We start from the raw sequence: 19062 nt of genomic DNA, 5'->3' as shown, positions 1-19062 counted from the left end.
GTTGTTATCGTATTTTAGTATTTGTTCTTGAATTGACTCATATAGCGCGGTTAACATTGTGTGCTGTTGAGTTGAGGCGAGGCATTTCAAAAAATCTGGTAAAAATTCGAAAAATAGATCAACCGCCAGACTAAATTTATTTCTAAGATCGATCTTAAGCACGCGTATCACCCAGTATCATCAGTAAAATTAGACCCCACAAGTCGCGAATACACCGCGTTCTGCGTTTCAGGCCGAGGTATGTTTCAATACGTTAGCATGCCGTTTGGGTTGGCTGGAGCACCAACGCATTTTCAACGACTCATAGACAAAATGTTAGGACGACGACGCGGACTTAAGGTCTTTGGCTATCTGGACAATTTGATTGTCGTCACGGAGACCTTCGAAGAGCACACGGATGCTCTGAACGAAGTATTCGACGCCTTGAAGGTGGCAAATCTAAAGATTAACCTTGACAAATGCGAATTTTGCACGGACGAGGTACGTTACTTAGGTTATCGCGTAAACGAACAAGGCCTGCTTGTCGACACAGATCGGGTAAAACCGATGCTGGATTTTCCAAGACCGACGAACATGAAACAAGTACGACGATTTCTGGGGATGGCGTCGTGGTATCGACGTTTTATCCCTGACTCTGCGACTATTGCCGAACCGTTGACGAGACTGACGAGTAAGAAAGCCCGGTGGACTTGGACTGCCGAACAAAACGCTGCATTTGAAGCCCTGAAAGTGGCTTTGGCCACGGCTCCAGTGTTAGCGTGTCCCGACTTTTCTAAGACCTTTGTGTTAGACTGATGCTAGCGCGACCAGGTTAGGCGCTGTTCTGACGTAAGTATACGAGGGTGGTGAGAAAGTCGTAGCTTATGCGAGTAGCATCATGAATAAGGCCGAAAGGAATTATTCTGCGACCAAGCGTGAATGCTTAGCCGTATTATGGGCATGCGAACATTTCCGCCGACATCTAGAAGGCTATCGCTTCAAGGTGATCACGGATCACAGTAGTCTTCGTCGGCTGCGTGATCTAAAAAGTAAGACGCCCCGGCTGAGCCGATGAACGATGCGACTAGCTGAATACCAATTTCCGATCGAGTATCGTAAGGGCTCGTTAAACGATGTCCCCGATGCCTTATCCTGAATGTTCGAGCGCGACAAATTTGACACTGACGATGACATCTGCGTGGTCGACGAAGAACCCGAAACTGTTGACGTGCCAGTTGTTGAGTTGGTTGACGACTGGTATACACGACGCAAACGAGATGTATTGAATAACCCGAGATGATAAAAAAGGTGGCAAGTCGAGGAGGACCGCTTGTACCGCTTTAAGCCGAATCGAATGATCGCGCAGGTCGTCGAGGACCTGGACGCCTGGAAACTAGTTCCACCGAAAGCCGCGCATTAGGGAATAATCGCCGAAGATCACGATCCACCCGAAGCTGGCCATTTAGGAGTCGAAAAAACGGCTGATCGAGTCGCAGTCGACTATTATTGGCCTGGAATAAACGAAAACGTACGTAAGTACGTCGACGAATGTCCGACCTGCCAGACTGCGAAAGTTTTGCAGCAACCACCCACTGGGCTGATGTGTCGACGAACCGTTCATACGCCTTGGACGGTTGTCACCGCCGATTGTATGGAATTCCCGGCCAGTAAGAATCAGTTCAAGTACATGGTCGTGTTCCAAGACTTGTTCACAAAATGGATTGAACTATGCCCAATTAGGAAGGCTAATGGACCGACGATCATTCGAGAATTTGATAAATTATTTGTGCACCGGTTTCGCTGTCCCGAAGTGTTGTTGACCAACAACGGCACCGAATTTGCGAATAAATCGATGGAGGAAGTCGCGTGTGCGTATGGAATCCATCATTCCTGAACACCACCGTACCACGCTCAAGCGAACCCTGTCGAACGCGTCAATCAAGTCTTGAAGACGATGATTATTTCTTACGTCGATTTAGATCACCGACTTTGGGACGAACATGTCCACGAATTCCGTCACGCGTACAATACTGCTGTTCACAGCTCGTCACACGTTTCTCCGGCCATGCTGAATTATGACTGGCAACCCAGACCGCCGAAATACTACCGAAAACTGGTCGAAGGTGACGTAGACATCCCCTGCCCTGACACAACCGCTCGGGAGAACTGTCTGACTCGACTGACTCAACTTCACGACCTAGTAGCCGACAATTTAGGACGTAGTTTTGAACGCCAAGCCCGCTATTATAATCGTCATCATCAAGATGAGCGCTTTGCCGTCGGAGATGTCGTCCGAGTTAGACAACACGTGTTTTCCCGAGGAGCCGATCGTTTCTCGTCGAAACTCGCGCGTAAATACCCCGAAGAGACGTATACTGTCTCGGCCGTCATATCACCCGTCGTGTAGGAACTCGCTGATCAAAATGATCGACCAGCTGGTCGACAACATGTAAAGGCCCTGCGACTTGTCCGCGCGCCGTTACTCCCTCCTGACACCGACGATTAAATTGAAGCTCGAGGACTCCCTGTATTTGTATTATCGTTGCATGTTCTATGTGTGTGATTGTACTCATTACAGGATGTCCAACTACAAAGCCAGGCTGTATGCCCAGCTCATGAGTGGGCCACTAACTTCCAAGAGCTGTTCTCCGAGGAGTGCCCTAGATGCAAGTCCACAAACTTGGATTCCCGCCTCGAGCCGGCGATTCCCGCCAAGGACGCCATTAGCCATTGCCGAAAGAGCGTAGGTAGCCGATACGTCGCGGCCAAAGAGATTGTTTTACTTTGTATTGTTTTTATTTTATTGTTTTTTTATTTTTTGATACGCCGTTGCGTACTTGTCGTCGCCGTGCGTCGCCCGATCTCTGCCGCCGAGAAAGGGGGCACGACTGAGTTTTTTGTATTTACGCCGTTGCGTAAATACAACAACCTGTACTTCCGGTGATGGGACTCATGGTACCGACAATCAGCGATCCCTGTGGCTCCCAGTTGACGACTGGGGGGAAGTGTTGTGACATGGGAAAAATTCCCCTTGACAAAAGACTAGTTTGGCTATTTGTTTTAGATTATTTTTCTTTATCATTATTAATTATTTTGGATAAGCTGAAGGAATGCAGAGATTCGACGCGCTTGTGTCACCCCAAGCGGCCTCCTGATCAGAGAGTGAAGCTCGAAGTAAGACTTAAAACCGAAAACGCGCCGAATTTGAAAAGTATGCATGACCGAGTGTGAATATTGTAGAGAGTATGTTAGAGTGAGAGCGAAAATAAGTTGAGCGATCAGACGAACCCGCGAATTTACACAGAGCCATCAACGACCAGCGTGACATCTGGAGGAGGACCACGGCGAGAGCGAAGCAAAATTTGAAACCGACGAATGACGACGGCGGTTGATCAATGGCAGCAGAGCGAGGCACTATCTGGGGGCTGTAAGCCGATCCGAGTGACATCGACCAATCATCGATCGCAACGGAGTACTGGACGCATCCCGTAATACAACGGCCGGCCAGAAGAAGCCGTGAGCTGATTGGATGCGAGTTTTTTGAACTAACGGAAAACTAGAGAACACATGTTGCTGAGGAGGCAGCCATAATTGAGGGATTCTGATCTGGACGCCGTGCCTGTTAGTCGCAAAAATTCCACTACATGCATTAAAATATTTTACATTGCAATTTACCACCATTACTGAGTTAAATATTGCACATTGTTAAGATTTATTTACGATTGTACCTTGTCGAAGTTATTGTTCACGACCACTGTGTGGATTATTGCCGAGTGAGGATTAATTATTATTATTACGTGCACGTGGGAGACGCCATCGCCGAGACATCGAAGCTATTCCGCCTGCTATCCCGCCAACTTCGTTGAGAGTCAGCTACCTGGACGAGTACCGTCCCGAGGGGTTCACTGCTGCCGTAGGGTGATTCTGATCGCTAGTCTAGCCACTCAGAGGCGAGCACCATCGGGATGTATTTGTGTGTGTGTTCGTATATTAAAATGTAGATTCAAAGTTGAGCGTTCGCTTCTTATTATTTATATTTTTTTGTTATTTTTTTTTGTTCGAGACGCTGTCATTGAACCAACTGTGTGACATTATTATTACTATTGTTAATGGTCTTATTGGTTGGAACATTGATATATGCCGACAATTGAATTTGATTTCTTTTTGTTGTTGTCATTAAACGTAACGTGGAGCTGTGTAAGACAGCTAGCCCGACCGACGCGCCATCTCCGAGTGCGAGCCCAAACTTATCTCGAGCTTCAACTACCCGCAAGCTTAGTTGATTTACCAACCGTAATTAGTTATCCACCGCGAGCCCGCCAAATTGTTGAATTTTGAATTATTTGAATAATTATTTTGCGAATCATTATCGAATTAAAGCTACACTGTGTTTAAATTGCTATTGTAAATTACTTGGGGGATTGGCGAGCTATTGACGGAGCGAACTTAATTTTTCTTATTTAATTTTTTATTTAATTAATTTATGAGATAAATTAATTGTTTATTTCATCGTATAATTAATTATAAATTCATGTGGAATTTGTGCGAGCCGTTGACAGACTGAGTTTCCATTTTTTTTCCTTTAATTATTAACTAATTTTAGAAAAATTAATTGCTTATTTCATTGTATTGTTAATTATAAATTAATGTGGGAATTTGCCAGCCATTGACGGACCGACTTTAAGCTTTCATTGCATTATTAATTAGTTTGAGACAAATAAATTTTTGATTTCATCGTATAAGTAATTATTAGTCACTTTGAGATAAATTAATTATTTAGATTATTGTATTATGAAGTATAATTGCTCTTGAGCATTTGCGATCCACCGACGGACCGAATTGAGTTTTATTATTTTGTTTTATTATTAATTAATTTGAGTAAAATTAATTGTTTATTTCATCGTATAAGTAATTAGAAATTAATTCGGGATTTTTACGAGCCACTGACGGACCGAATTTGATTCTTTATTTAATTATTAATTAATTTGAGCAAAACTACTTGTTTATTAACTTGTATTATTAATCTGAGCAAAAACAGTTTCACTGTAAAAAAATCGCGCCAAGTCCACGTTCATAAGACTATTAAAAAAAAAAAATTTTATTTCTTTACAAAAAGATATATAATAAAAAATTAAAAAATCCAAGTAACCGATATGGTTGCATATGATTTTCGGAAATTAAAAAAAATTTTTTGTAAATTTAAAAATTAAAAGAAACAATTTTGGAACGTATTTAGTGTGCGTGGTTACAAAATATTTCACTTTTTATGAAATTCCTAAAATCTATCTTCTAGGACTTTAAAAAAAAATTAGAGTACACAATCATGTACTTTGATACGTCTTTATGTACGTATGGATGTGTGTGTGTGTGTGTGTGTGCTTGTATGTAAACCTCTCACATCTTTTGAACAGCTGGGCTGATTCGACCGCAGTTGGTGTCATTCGAAAGGGCTTGACCAAACTTAGATTTTGAATACAATTTGGACCAATTCGCACCGGTAGATTTTGAGAAATTGTAAAAAAACTAAAAAAAAAATTTTTTTCAAAAGTGGTTTTTTTGGAATAACTTTTAAACGGCTTTACCGATCAATTCAAAACTAATTAGCTCTCAACATTAGAAAACCACGTCGATCGCCTTCAGTCCGGTCAAAATCGGTTGATTCGTTCATGAGTTATCGTTGACGAAAGACAACCAAAAAAGTGTTTTTTCGGAATTACTCAGAAATTTTCTGTTTTATCAATTTAAACTTGGAGATCTTTTTTTGAAGCTTAAAAAATTGCGTCGAATGCCACAAACCGCGTGAAAATCGGTTCATTCATTCAAAAGTTATTGCGATTTGAAAATTCAACAAATAGTGTTTTATTAAACTTCTATCAAACTTTTGAGCTCGAAGAGCTCAAAAGCATACAAAAGCTATTTTTTTGAGCTCGGTGAGCTAAGCCATCAAAGCAAGAAAAGCGATGTTATGGAAAGAGATCTGTAATGATCTCGACAAGGACATCTGGGTAAAGCCTACCAAATTATCACCAAACAACTTAGAAAGGCTTTACCAGAAGCGCCGAAGTCTCTTGCCTTAATGGACATTATTGTAGCGGAGCTGTTCCCTAAACATCCGCCGCGGGAGAAAAGACATTACGGAAAAGATGGCAAATCAACACCTTTTACAACTAAGGAGCTGCAAGACGCGGCAAAGTCTCTCAAGACGGGAAAGACACCTGGCCTTGATGGCATCCCGACATCGGCGATCAAGACTGTAGTTCTAGAATACCCAGACATACTCCTGAATACATATAATGCATGCTTGGCAACCGGCACGTTTCCCGTAGTCTGGAAGCGGCAAAGATTGGTTCTCTTAGACAAAGGTAAGGTAACCCCCGTAACACTTTCATCGTTAAGACCACTCTGTATGCTTGATATTGCTGGAAAACTGCTCGAGAACCTCATGCAAGGAAGACTTCGCAACGACATCGACCGTGCTAGAGGCTTTTTTTTCGATCGACAGTCGGAGCGATCGAGAAAGTCATAAAGACAGCAATACAAGCATGATCTGGTAGCCTCAAAGCTCGTAAAGTATGTCTTCTCCTCACGCTAGATGTCAAAAACGCCTTCAATAGCGCAAATTGGGGAGATATTTTAGACGCTCTAGAGCACAAATTTAACGCAGAGCCAGAGAATCTGGCAATAGTCGACAACTACCTGGACGGAAGAAAGCTAATAGCGGAAACTACGGAAGGCCCACAAGAATACGCCACAACGGCTGGTGTACCGCAAGGTTAAATAATGAGGCTCGAACTATGGAACGCGGACTACGACGAGCTTATCATCTTTCCTGCTTTATCTACAGGTTGTATATTGACTATTTCGGCCCTGGTATTCAACTTCTTCTCGAGAAATTTTGTGGTTTTCACTTGAACCTGGGTAGGTTCCCAGTCATGGTTCTTAATAATAATATTCATTTTTTTGGCTTCTTTTTCTTGATCATATATTAGTTGTTCTACCTTTTTTAGTTTTTTAACAGCAAGAATCAGTAAGTCATTTGATTTTTTATTCGCAAAATTTCCTGCTTTAGTAGTTTTATTTTTTAGCTGCTCTTTTAGAGTTGCAATTTTGGTCACGAGCTCTGATTGTTTTTTTTGGATATGTAACCACTTTATATTTAATGAGGATTCGACCGTTTCAATGCCATTTTTAATCTCCAAGATAGCTTCAGCATTGTTTCTCTGAGAGTCTAAGGTTTGAGTTTGGAGCTTATTGACGTTGGTTGTCGCTTCTGTCCTTATCATGCTGAATTGCGTAGTTAAGGATTGAAGTATATTTATTACATCATCATCCATATTTATTGTGTTATTCTGATCTGTAACAGTAGGTGGTAGGACAGTTGAGGGATCAATGTGGATAATTTGAGCAGTTCTTATCTTATCTGTTTTATTGGTGTTTTTAGAGCGGTCAACTTTTTCAGATGGCTGATAATTAAACTCCGAATTTGACCACGAATCTGACCAGGAACTTAGATGCATAGTAAAGCTATTTTTTTGAGCTTCGTGAGCTCAAAATAACACATAAATTGTATTTTGAGCTCAGAGAGCTCAAGAACGTCACAAATGCAATTTTAACCGCCCAGATATAGAATTAGCGGGAAGTTGCAGGGATGGCCTTCAGAGTCAACCATCCCTTAGAGGAAATGACAATCGGCCCGAGCTTGGCCAATGCTTGGCGCAATGCTCATTAATTCTAAGGCAAGCTTGAAATCCAAGCTTGACCCAAGTCCGTCTAAGTATATAAATGATAACTTCTTGCCAAGACTGAATATCAGTACTGTGCCAAGACTGAAAATAAGTATTGTGCCAAGACTGAGAATAAGTATTGCGCCAAGACTGAAAATAAGTATTGTAACAAGACTGAATTTTAGTATTGAGTCAATACCGATTTTCAAGTCTGATGTTACGGCCAGCGTAACTAGTACCAGTTTTAATAATCAATAAATTCTAAACCATATAAAAGTCCGTTAAAACTGAGACATTATATTTCCGATAAAATATCCTAACGTTGAGCTAGCATAATTCTCATTATCTGACTATCCACGTGTCATACCTCTGTCCCCCCTCTGGTCCCTCACCCTCGGTAACATTAGGAAAAACAGACCAAGCTGCCTAATGTACGTTTATACGTTAGGCTGCCTAACCTAATTAAGGTTATTTAACCACCAATCCGACTAGACCAAGACGCCATCATGCTTTACTTTTTTTGAATACTCATGTACCGAGAATGTGTACCCGTGTAAGACCCCCTGCGTGCTCTACAAGTATGGCCGCTCTTCCTAGAAGGATGTCGTCATTTTAAAACAAAAAAATGCATCCAACTAACTTCTACAACTTACAAGTTCTTTCCTTAAAAAAAAATATATATTTCCTCTAACTCTTTACGGTCTATATATTAACCTATTTTTTTTTGTAAAACTTCTCTTTTACTTGTCTTAAATTTCCCAACTAAGGAAGTCACTATTTAACCGATACGTTACCTCATGGTGTTAATTTATCCCAAAATCCACTCAAGGATATTTTTTTTTTCTAAGAATACTTCTAGTTCTCTAAACACTTATTTTTACTAAAAATATCGGACACCATAAATTATCCTAAAAAGAGGGAAAATTGCATTACCCCTTTTACAACAGGGACCTCGAACACACCCTCGAACACACCCTCAACACAATCTTCAACTGGTACCAAAAACTTTGTTGGGAAGGATATACTGAAAATTTACTATCCACCATAAAAGATTAACCCGTGAGTTAGATAACGTTGTCTCAAATCTATTTACTTCCTTACTAGCTTCTAAAATAATAACTCAAAAATCCTACAAAAATTATCAAAAAAAATTCATTAGTAAATAAATTCATTCTCCAAGTTAATATCTAACTTAAACCATGTACGGTCATTTCATTCGTTCCACGCGCTAGTCTAGTGGAGCAATTCCCTTGTCCTCTATGACATTCATCTATTTTTAGTAACTTTACATCGTCCGATGCACGTACTCAGCTACCTACTCGAGTATGGCCCCTCTGTCGCCATCTTGGTTACGCGATTATCCCAGCATGACTCCTCGCGTGATGCTCCCTGTTTGAGGGGAAATAGGAGAGTACCCCAGTTATTATGATTATTCGCTAGACAAAGGACTCGGTACCCTATATAAACCGCCAGTTTTTCGCCAGTAACGGGGGTCCGATATCAAATTTAGTCGCGAGCACATCGCGTCAGTTTAGCCGCCTTATAACTAAATTATACTTGTCTAAAAATAATTTTATTGTTCAAAAGTGCGGTTTTTTTATTTGTGAAATTCTGTTTTCTTACAAATTACCTTCAGTAATACCTTTTTCAGGTAAAAGGAGATTTAAGTAAAAATAACGGCATACATTTCAAGTAATAACAGTCAGTAATACCACGCCAGTATAGACTCCCATCGTTTAAAATTATTATCCTATTTAAACCTTTTTGGGGTTACACTGATTATTAACTAACCTTTAATACGTACGATTGCATTGTTAGTTAAAATAAGAATAAATAACAGGATCACGAAATAATATTTAAATTTGTGTTAACGAAAAATCTAGTACATTTCGAAGTATTTCTTGTTTCATTTCGAGTGAGGCTACAACTTAGAAAGCTCCTCCTCTCGAAGTAGGTTTGAACGTCACTTTAGTGGTATCCGTAACTTGGTTCTCTTTCTAACTCATTGCTCGAACCACCATACATACCCAATTTTTAGAAATAACCTAACATTATCACCGATCTATTTTGGGTGGAAAAATTTTTAAAGAGGGGAAAATTAGACCGTCCTTAAAAACTCCTGTCACTTCCAAAAAACCTCACTAGTACTCCCTGCGCTTGAATATTTAAAATATCCTTATTAGTTTACAGTTTTACTTGTCCCAATAACGTACATATAATTTCGGGCGAATATAAATTCAATTCAGTTGAACTAAGTATTAATATCGCATAAAAAACTTCCAGTCAGTCAATAATCCTTGTTTAATTATAACATTTATTGGCATTTAATACTTAAATAAAATTAATTCATAAAACGAAGTTACGGTGTTAAAATCAATTATCTCCGGCACAATCTCTTTTTCTACTTGCATCGAGCCAGCACGAGCCAACGGTATTCAGCACTCATCGCACATTTTCTTGTTCAAAACCAGGTATAATTTGTTATTTCCTTTTCCATACATATTATTTTTTCTCTTCCATATTTAAGTAAAACTACCCAGTCTGATTGATATTAGGGTGAATTATAAATACTAATTAGGGTGAATTATAAATACTAGGGTGAATTATAGATATAAGGGTGAATTATAAATACTAATTAATTCCGAATCATTATTCATCGGCTATTCTCTTATTTATCCCGCGTACTCAAGTAAAATACCTACTGGCGAGGTTCCCGCCACCCTGAACTAAGGCTTTCAGTAGCTAGTTCTAAAATTCGGAATCTAATAAACATAATTATTGTGTTTGCGTCATTCTGGACGTAACACTGACCCATGCCTGGTTATCAGGACTGGGCCACAGTTACTATTCACGTCTGGCCCATGCCATTTGATAAAAAGTGATAAAAAAGAATTTTTTAATTGTAATTTTTTTTTATTTTAATTTTTATGCAGGGCTTACGCAAGTTTAGACCATTTGACTTTTTATTTAGACCTAACTTTTATTAATTATGAAAATAAAGTGAAAATTGCATTTGCCCTAACCGAGATTCGAACCTGAGCCGCGCGCTTGCTAGACCGATAACTAACCCCTACGCCTTATGACCGATAAGTTGATCTACATCTCATTATTCTTATAAGCTAAATCTATATGGTGACAGAGTGTGACGGTTTATTATTTTCATAATTTATTTTATTTAATATTGTGTTTTGATGAAAATCAACGATTTTTTACAAATTTTTATTAGTTTAAAAAAATACAAGGGTCAAGTCCTTATATTATTTTAGAATTTATACATCTTTCTGTATACTTTTAATACTTTGTTATAAATTTAAATGTTTAAAATTATCAATACTAAAAATTCCACTGTAAATTATTATATTTTAATTTTTTTAAGACCGTGTCAATCTTGACGATATGTAATTGTTTTTGTTAAATAATAAATTTTCAATTTAGGCATTTACTAACAAATATTCATTAAACAATAAATATCTACTGTTTAAAATTCTATTGCTTAATGATTAATTAAGTTTGGATTTCCCACTGAATGTTCAAGACTAGGTTACCCAATTCTGGCTCAAGTCTGGGTTGCCATTCAACGGCTATGTCCAGGCTTCTCAGTCTTGGCTAACGCTCGGGTAATCATTGAGTCGGCCAAGGCTAAGTTGCCCAGTCCTTGCCCAAGTCGAGGTCGCTAGTGAATAGTCGTGGCTGAGGGGACCCAGTTCTAGTCTAAGCTCGGGTAATCATTGGGCCGGCCAAGACTTGGTTGCCCAGTCTTGGCCCAAGGCTGGGTCCTTTTGCTTCGGTCATTCTATAGCGACCCAGTCTTTTCCCAGGCTTGGGTAATCATTGGGTCGGCCACATTATTGGGGAAAGTTTTGAATCTACATATGAGAATAAAAATATTATGAATTTGTAAACTTTAAACGTATGTATAAATGTATAAGTTAAAGCTAATGGATAACTTGTGGTTAATTACGACTTGGCCAATAAAATAGTTCTTTTCATAATGCCATAAAATATAATTTATACATAGACACAATAGTTGAAGCAGAAACGGATTAAAAATTTTTTTTAAGTATATACTCCATAGAAAAAAACAACAATAAAATGACAGAAAAACTATCAAATTCACAATTTTAACCATGTCAATATTCGCTGGCTCTTGTCCCAAGTCTGGCAAGCAAGACTTGTTACAAAGATATCGGCTAAATCTTGGTCTAAGAGTAGCAAACCAAGACTTGTCAGTTGAATATTGGCTAGATCTTGGATCAAGACTGGTCAACCAAGACTTATTAATTGGATATTGGCAGGGTCTTGGTTCAACACTGGCAAACCAAGACTTTTTACATAGACACTGGCTAAATCTTGATCTAGGAGTAGCAAACCAAGACATCAGTTGAATATTGGCTGGGCTTTGAGCCAAGGATAATAACCCAACATAGAAAAAACAATTAACGTAAATCAAGTAAATAATTTTGAAGAACTTCATCTCCTTCATTTAAGTAAAAAAATTCTTAAACCAAGAATTTTTTTTGGTTTGAATAATTTCAACTTGATTTAAGAATTTTTTGTCTTGATTCAAGACAATAAAACTTTTCAAAATTATTTTCTTTTGGTTCAAGAATTTTTCACTTGATTCAAGTTAACTTTTTTTTTTTCTGTGAAACCTTGTTAATTAAATATTGGTTAACTCTTGAACCAAGGCTGGCAAACCAAGACTCGTTACATAGACATTGGCTATATCTTGGTCCAGGAGTAGCAAACCAAGACTTGTCAGTTGAATATTTGCTGGGTCTTGGTTCAAGACTGGCAAACCAAGACTTGTTAGATATATATTGGATGGATCTTGACTCAAGACTGATCAACCAAGACTTGTCAGTTGAGTAGTGATCCAGTCGTGAGCCAGTATTGTTCGGCTGAGTCTGGGCAACCCAGTATTGTGCCAAGATACGCCCCCTTGTACATAATTTTTTTCCTACAAGGGGTTCTCCTAATTTTTTGGAATTACTTTCAAACAGCTCTACCGATCGATTCCAAAAACTTATCAGCTCTTAATATCAAAAAACCACGTCAATCGCCTCCAAGCCGGTCAAAATCGGCTAATTCGTTCGTGAGTTATCGTTGACGAAAAAAGTGATTTTTTCGAATCACACCGGAATTTCCAGTCTCATCAATTTGTGTTCAAAACTATGTCATAGAGATCTAAATACTGCATTGAATGCCGCGAACCGCGTGAAAATCGATTTATTCATTCAAAAGTAATTGCAGTTTGAAAATTTAAATAATAGTGTTTTATTAAACTATCAAACTCTTGAGCTCGAAGAGCTCAAATACCTAAAACAGATAACTTTTTGAGCTTGAAATAACATATAAATTGTATTTTTGAGCTCGAAGAGCTCAAAAACGTCATTAGTGCAATTTTATGCGCTTAGATATGAAACAAGCGGGAAGTTGCAGGGATGACCTTTAGGGTCAACCGTTTTCCTAATTTTTTTTTTTTTTGATTTGTCACAGTAGCTTTCCCCCTTAAAATTTCTGCACTAAATTTTAACGTGGAATATAAAAAAAGGTAGTAGTAAAGTTAACCATTGTCTGAAAAAAAGTGCGTGCGTACAAAATACACATGTCAGAAGTGAAATTTCTGTGGCAAACTAATTTTTAAATCTCGCTAATATTTATTCTCTTTTAAGCTTTAGATTTCCGAGACAGAGAGAAAAAAAATATATGTTGGGAATTTAATTAATTAAATTGCAATTAAAATAATAAAAGTGTCGAAAATTAATACAAATTATAAATTTAATTTTTTTTATTTATTTCTTCGATATTTATATTACTTGATGTGATTTCTATTGGTATTTTGGTGACCAAAGCATTATAATAACTTAAATATGCAATATAAGTTCGTGTTTCAACACTATCTAAATATCTTGTAAAAATAGCATCTATTGTCGTTCCTGAATTTCTAGTTGGTGTGTTTGGATTATTATACATGTTAATATTAAATTAAGCTTCAGTGGAATTAATAATTATAATAACAGTATTTATTAATTAAATTATTAAATATAATATAATAGAATTACAACTAGCAATAAGTATAAGAAATATTTCGGTAGACTAAGATAATCCGATACTGTTCGTTTAGAACTAGCTCTCTGACTAACTCACTGTGCACACACTCGATACTCAACTACTTAATTACCAAGGTCTAGAGTTTTATATAGTTTTCTGGAAAGTAATCACATGCAGTTTTGACTATACTTAACACCTCCCCTCAAAATGTATCGTGATTTACGCATTTTGTACATCCATACCTAAATTATCCATACATTCATAATGTTTGGGTCCACTTAATCCTTTTGTTAATACATCTGCTGGCATTTTCTGACTACATAAGTATTTTACATCAATAGTTCCTTTCTCAAACTCGTCACGGATTTTATGATACTTTAATGCGATATGCTTAGTGCGCGGATGAAAGGCATTGTTTTTTACAAGCTCTATTGCTCCCTGATTATCATTGAATATTTCTACGCACTCTGTTACAATATTCATATTATTTAATAATTCACGCAAATAAATGGCTTCTTTGGCTGCTTCAGATACTGCAATATACTCAGCTTCAGTAGTTGACTGGGCAACTGAGCGTTGTTTTCGAGCTTCCCAGCTTATTGGTGAACCCGCTAAAATAAACGCGAAACCAGAATAAGATTTGTAATCTACTACATTACCACCCCAATCAGCATCAGCTACGCCAAATAATGATAAATTTGTCCTCTCATACTTCAATCCGTAATTACTCGTACCCTTAAGATAACGTAATACGCGTTTAGCTGCATTCCAATGACTGGAATTGTAATTATTGTTGAATTGGCTCAAATAATTTACCGAAAATGATATATCCGGTCTTGTGGTAATCGCTAAATACATCAAAGCACCAATTAACGACTGATATGGATTTTTTCGCATTTCATATTCATTCACACACTCAGTCTTTGTTAATTTACAATTCACCTCCATTGGTGTGATTGCAGGCTTACAATTTTCCATATTAAAACGCTTTAAAACATCCTCAGTATAAAATTTTTGATTTAAATAAACACAATAATTTTCATCACGAGAGAACTCAATACCTAAACAGCGATCTACTTTTCCTAGGTCTTTAACTTTAAAAGATTTTGATAACGATAACTTTATTTCATTTATCCATTCATCATGATCACACGCGATCAAAATATCATCAACATAGATGGCTATAATGCCGCACTTATTATTCTTTCTATTTATAAATAAACACGAGTCTTGTGGCAATGGATTAAACCCTAACGCATACAATTTATTTACTAGTTTCTTATGCCACTGACGTCCGGATTGTCGTAAACCATAGAGGGCTTTCTTTAACTCACACACACCATCACCCAGATTTATAAGATTGTTTAGCCAGCGTTTAGCTGTTTGTTTTGTTTTAATGTCACTCACACACTTTTCACTTGAACCTACTGGTTTATTTTCGTTTATTTTTGTTAATATTTCGCGTAATTGTTCCGGTACACTCATATATACACTCTCTTCAAGGTCTCCATTTAAATAAGCTGTCACTACGTCCATTTGATGGATCTCAAGTTGCATCTCCGCTGCCAGTGCTGCTAATATCCTTATTGACGTTGATCGTGCTACTGGTGAATACGTTTCGTAGAAATCTTCTCCAATTTTCTGCGAGCACCCTTTCGCGACCAGCCGTACCTTTTTACGTTCGGTGGTACCATTCGTTTTAGTGCAAAAAACAAATCTACTACCAATAACTCTTCGATTGGTCGGGCGTTTCACTATTTCCCAGGTACAATTTTTGATTTGCGCTAAAAATTCATCCTCTAGTGCACTCCTCCATTTGTTTACGTCTGGAAGCTCTCTCGCTTGCTCCCATGTTGTAGGATCGGCTGTCATCGTAAGGTTTGTATTTTCAAAAACGTCATCATCGTTTTCTTTATCCTCTTCTTCGTCTTCACTCGCTTGAGCCTCCCTTTCTTCTTGATTTTCATCGTCACTTGTACTTGCTAAATGATATTTCTTACGTGGTCTTCCCACTGATCCTGTACGTAAGTATTTTGGACGACCCCTTCCACGCTTAGCTGGTTGTACAAGATTTTCCCATGACAATGTGGCTCCTCTTTTTCTTGCGCGTCTTGTTTCAGGTGGGTCGTTAAGCTTTTTCTCTGTTTCATTAATATTCTCATTTAAGTCTACGACTAGACCATCTCCGTTTTCAATATCATCTTCATTCAATATCTCTTTATATTCACGTTTAAAACCAGAATAACTCAAGAATCTCACATCTCTGCTCACGATTGTGTTATTTTCTTGAGGGATAAATACGCGATAGGCTTTTGAGCTTTGGGAGTATCCCAAAAAGATTCCGGGCTTCGATCTCGACTCAAATTTGCCTTTGTTTTGTTTCTTGTCGAGTACGAAAGCTTTTGCGCCAAAAATTTGCATGTGCGCCAAAGTGGGGGTCTTTCCCGTCCACACTTTATACGGTATGCTACCGCTCAGGGCGCTTGTCGGACATCGGTTACGTGTATAATTTGCATTGTATATCGCCTCGACCCAAAAATGTGGTGGAGCCTCTGCTTGCTTCATCATACAGCGTGCCATTTCCACCAACGTTCGGTTTTTTTGCTCGGCTACGCCATTTTGTTGTGGCGTATATGGCGTAGTTAACCGGCGTTTTATGCCATGCTTTTGTAGAAATGCGTCAAACTCCCGATTACAATACTCGGTGCCATTGTCCGTTTGGAGTGATTTTATTTTCTCTCCCGTAAATGTTTCAACTTCATTTTTGTACTGTTCGAACACTTTTAAAACTTCACTCTTATTTTTTATAAAGTACACTTCACAATAACGCGATTTATCGTCTATAAAGGTTACGAAATACCTTTTTTGGGCAACTGACGCGTGCCTCATCGGTCCGCATACGTCACTATACACTATTTCCAATAGACTCTGTGTACGTTTATCCTTACTTTTTGCGAACGGTAATTGTGTTTGTTTTTCACTAATACACACTTCACATTCTGGAAGTTTTTCATTTATGTTTACTTTTAAACCATGTACAAGGCCAGTTTTAACCATTTCTTTGATATCGCGTTCATTCAAATGGCCTAATCTCTCATGCCATAACATAATGTCTAGTTTATTTTTTACTTCCACGTTTTTCACACAGTTTTTACTTTTACGTACATAATACAAATCTCCTTGACGATCTGCGCGCATAAACACCTTATTGTCTTTTGTCACCAACGCGTAATTTTTTCGAAATGTTACCACGAAACCACGATCCGTTGCTTTAGCCACCGATAATAAATTCGTTCGTAAGTCTGACACATGTAACACGTTTTCAAATTTTATTTCATGATTACCATTATTGTCTACCATTAATCGAACGTCTCCCGTTCCTGTGATTTGCGTACTTGAATTAGTTGCTAATGCTACCTCAGAGTTGGCGTGCTTGTAGTTTTCAAATGCCTCTCTGTTGTTACACATGTGACTAGTGCAACCACTATCAATGCACCATTTGTCACTCACGTTGCTGTATACTGCCTCTGCAGCTATGTTTAAACATGTGCTTGATCCCTCGTTATTTGCAGCTTTGCTTTCAGTCTTATTGGCGCTAAATTTTTGCTTATGATGTCCTGGCAGCTTCGTTCTGCATTCCCTCGCAATGTGGCCTTCCTTCCCGCAGCGGTGACACTTAATTTTTCTTTTGTGTGGTTGATCTTGTTTCCCTTCCTTGTGGAAATTATGACTTCTTGGAGTCGTATTCGGTTTTCTCGAATACATGGCACCTTGTGGGCTTGGTGCGTCGGCCATTTGTCCCTCTCGTCGGTCGTGTAATTTCACTATTAGCGCGTCTAATTTTGGCAATTCATCGCGTGACTCGATGGTCTCTTTGAAAACTACGTATGATTCTGGTAGGCTGCCTAGTAACAGCATTACGAGCATTTGATCTGGGATTTTTATATCGGCATCACTCAATTTTTCGGCCGTTTCACAAAAATCCGCGACGTGTTTTCTCAGGTCATCACCCTCATTCATTTTTGTCGTGATGCACCTCTTCAATAATGTGGATATACGTGTTGCTCCACGTGACTCAAAATTTGCTTTTAGTTTATCCCAAATTGCTTTTGATGATCCCAAATTTGCGTATGGTCTTAATTCACTACTTGATATTGCTAGCAAAATGTCTGATTCCGCCTTGCTGTCCAGTTTTGTCCATTCTGCCAATTTTACCCGATCTGATGCTGGTGGTTGTCGGATTGCACCAGTTACATATTCCCACATATCATTTTTCTTCAAAATTGCAGTCATATGTATTTTCCACGTGTCGTAATTATCAGCAGTGAGCGGATCGATTTTAATAGTCGCCATTTTATGATTCGCGTATCTGACTCAACAAAGCGGTTTTCCCGCGTATTTGGTACGAATGACGCTAACTCTGATTTTCCACGTGGCAACTTTTAATTCACTTTTTGTTTTGCGCAATCTGGGCCCATAACCTGTTATTATTAAATTAAGCTTCAGTGGAATTAATAATTATAATAACAGTATTTATTTAAATATAATATGATAGAATTACAACTAGCAATAAGTATAAGAAATATTTCGGTAGACTAAGATAATCCGATACTGTTCGTTTAGAACTAGCTCTCTGACTAACTCACTGTGCACACACTCGATACTCAACTACTTAATTACCAAGGTCTAGAGTTTTATATAGTTTTCTGGAAAGTAATCACATGCAGTTTTGACTATACTTAACAATACATCAATTATTGATGTATTGCCATCTAAAGTTCTAATATTTATTTACTTAACGAATACATCAACTAATAGCGTGTATTTTTTCTCGATCTCCCTTACTCTCAATCTCTCACTAGCTCTCTCCCACCTTTCGCTCCATGGCACGGTGCGTGATGCGACGTTTGCTCTATCTCACTTTCTTTCTCGATCTTTCTCACTCGCTTGCTCGAAGAGCTCAAAAACGTAATAAATGTAGGTTTGTGCGCTTAAGTATAAAATGAGCGGGAAATTGCAGGGATGGCCTTTAGGGTCATTTTTCCGACTGAATTATTGTGGAAATTGAATGCCGCCAACAACGTGAAAATCGGTACACTCATTCGAAAGTTATTGCGGTTTGAAAATTCAAAAAGTAGTGTTTTATCAAACCTCTATCAGACTTTTGAGCTCGGAGAGCTCAAAACTACACGAAATTATATTTTTTAGCTCTTCGAGCTTAAAAACGTAATAATTACAATTTTGAGCGCTTAATTACGAAAGTAGCGGGAAGTTGCAGAGATGGCCTTCAGGGTCAACCGTTTTC

This window comes from Cotesia glomerata, unplaced genomic scaffold, assembly GCF_020080835.1.
Source record: "Cotesia glomerata isolate CgM1 unplaced genomic scaffold, MPM_Cglom_v2.3 scaffold_15, whole genome shotgun sequence".
Lineage (NCBI taxonomy): Eukaryota > Metazoa > Arthropoda > Insecta > Hymenoptera > Braconidae > Cotesia > Cotesia glomerata.
This window is presented reverse-complemented; position numbering follows the sequence as displayed.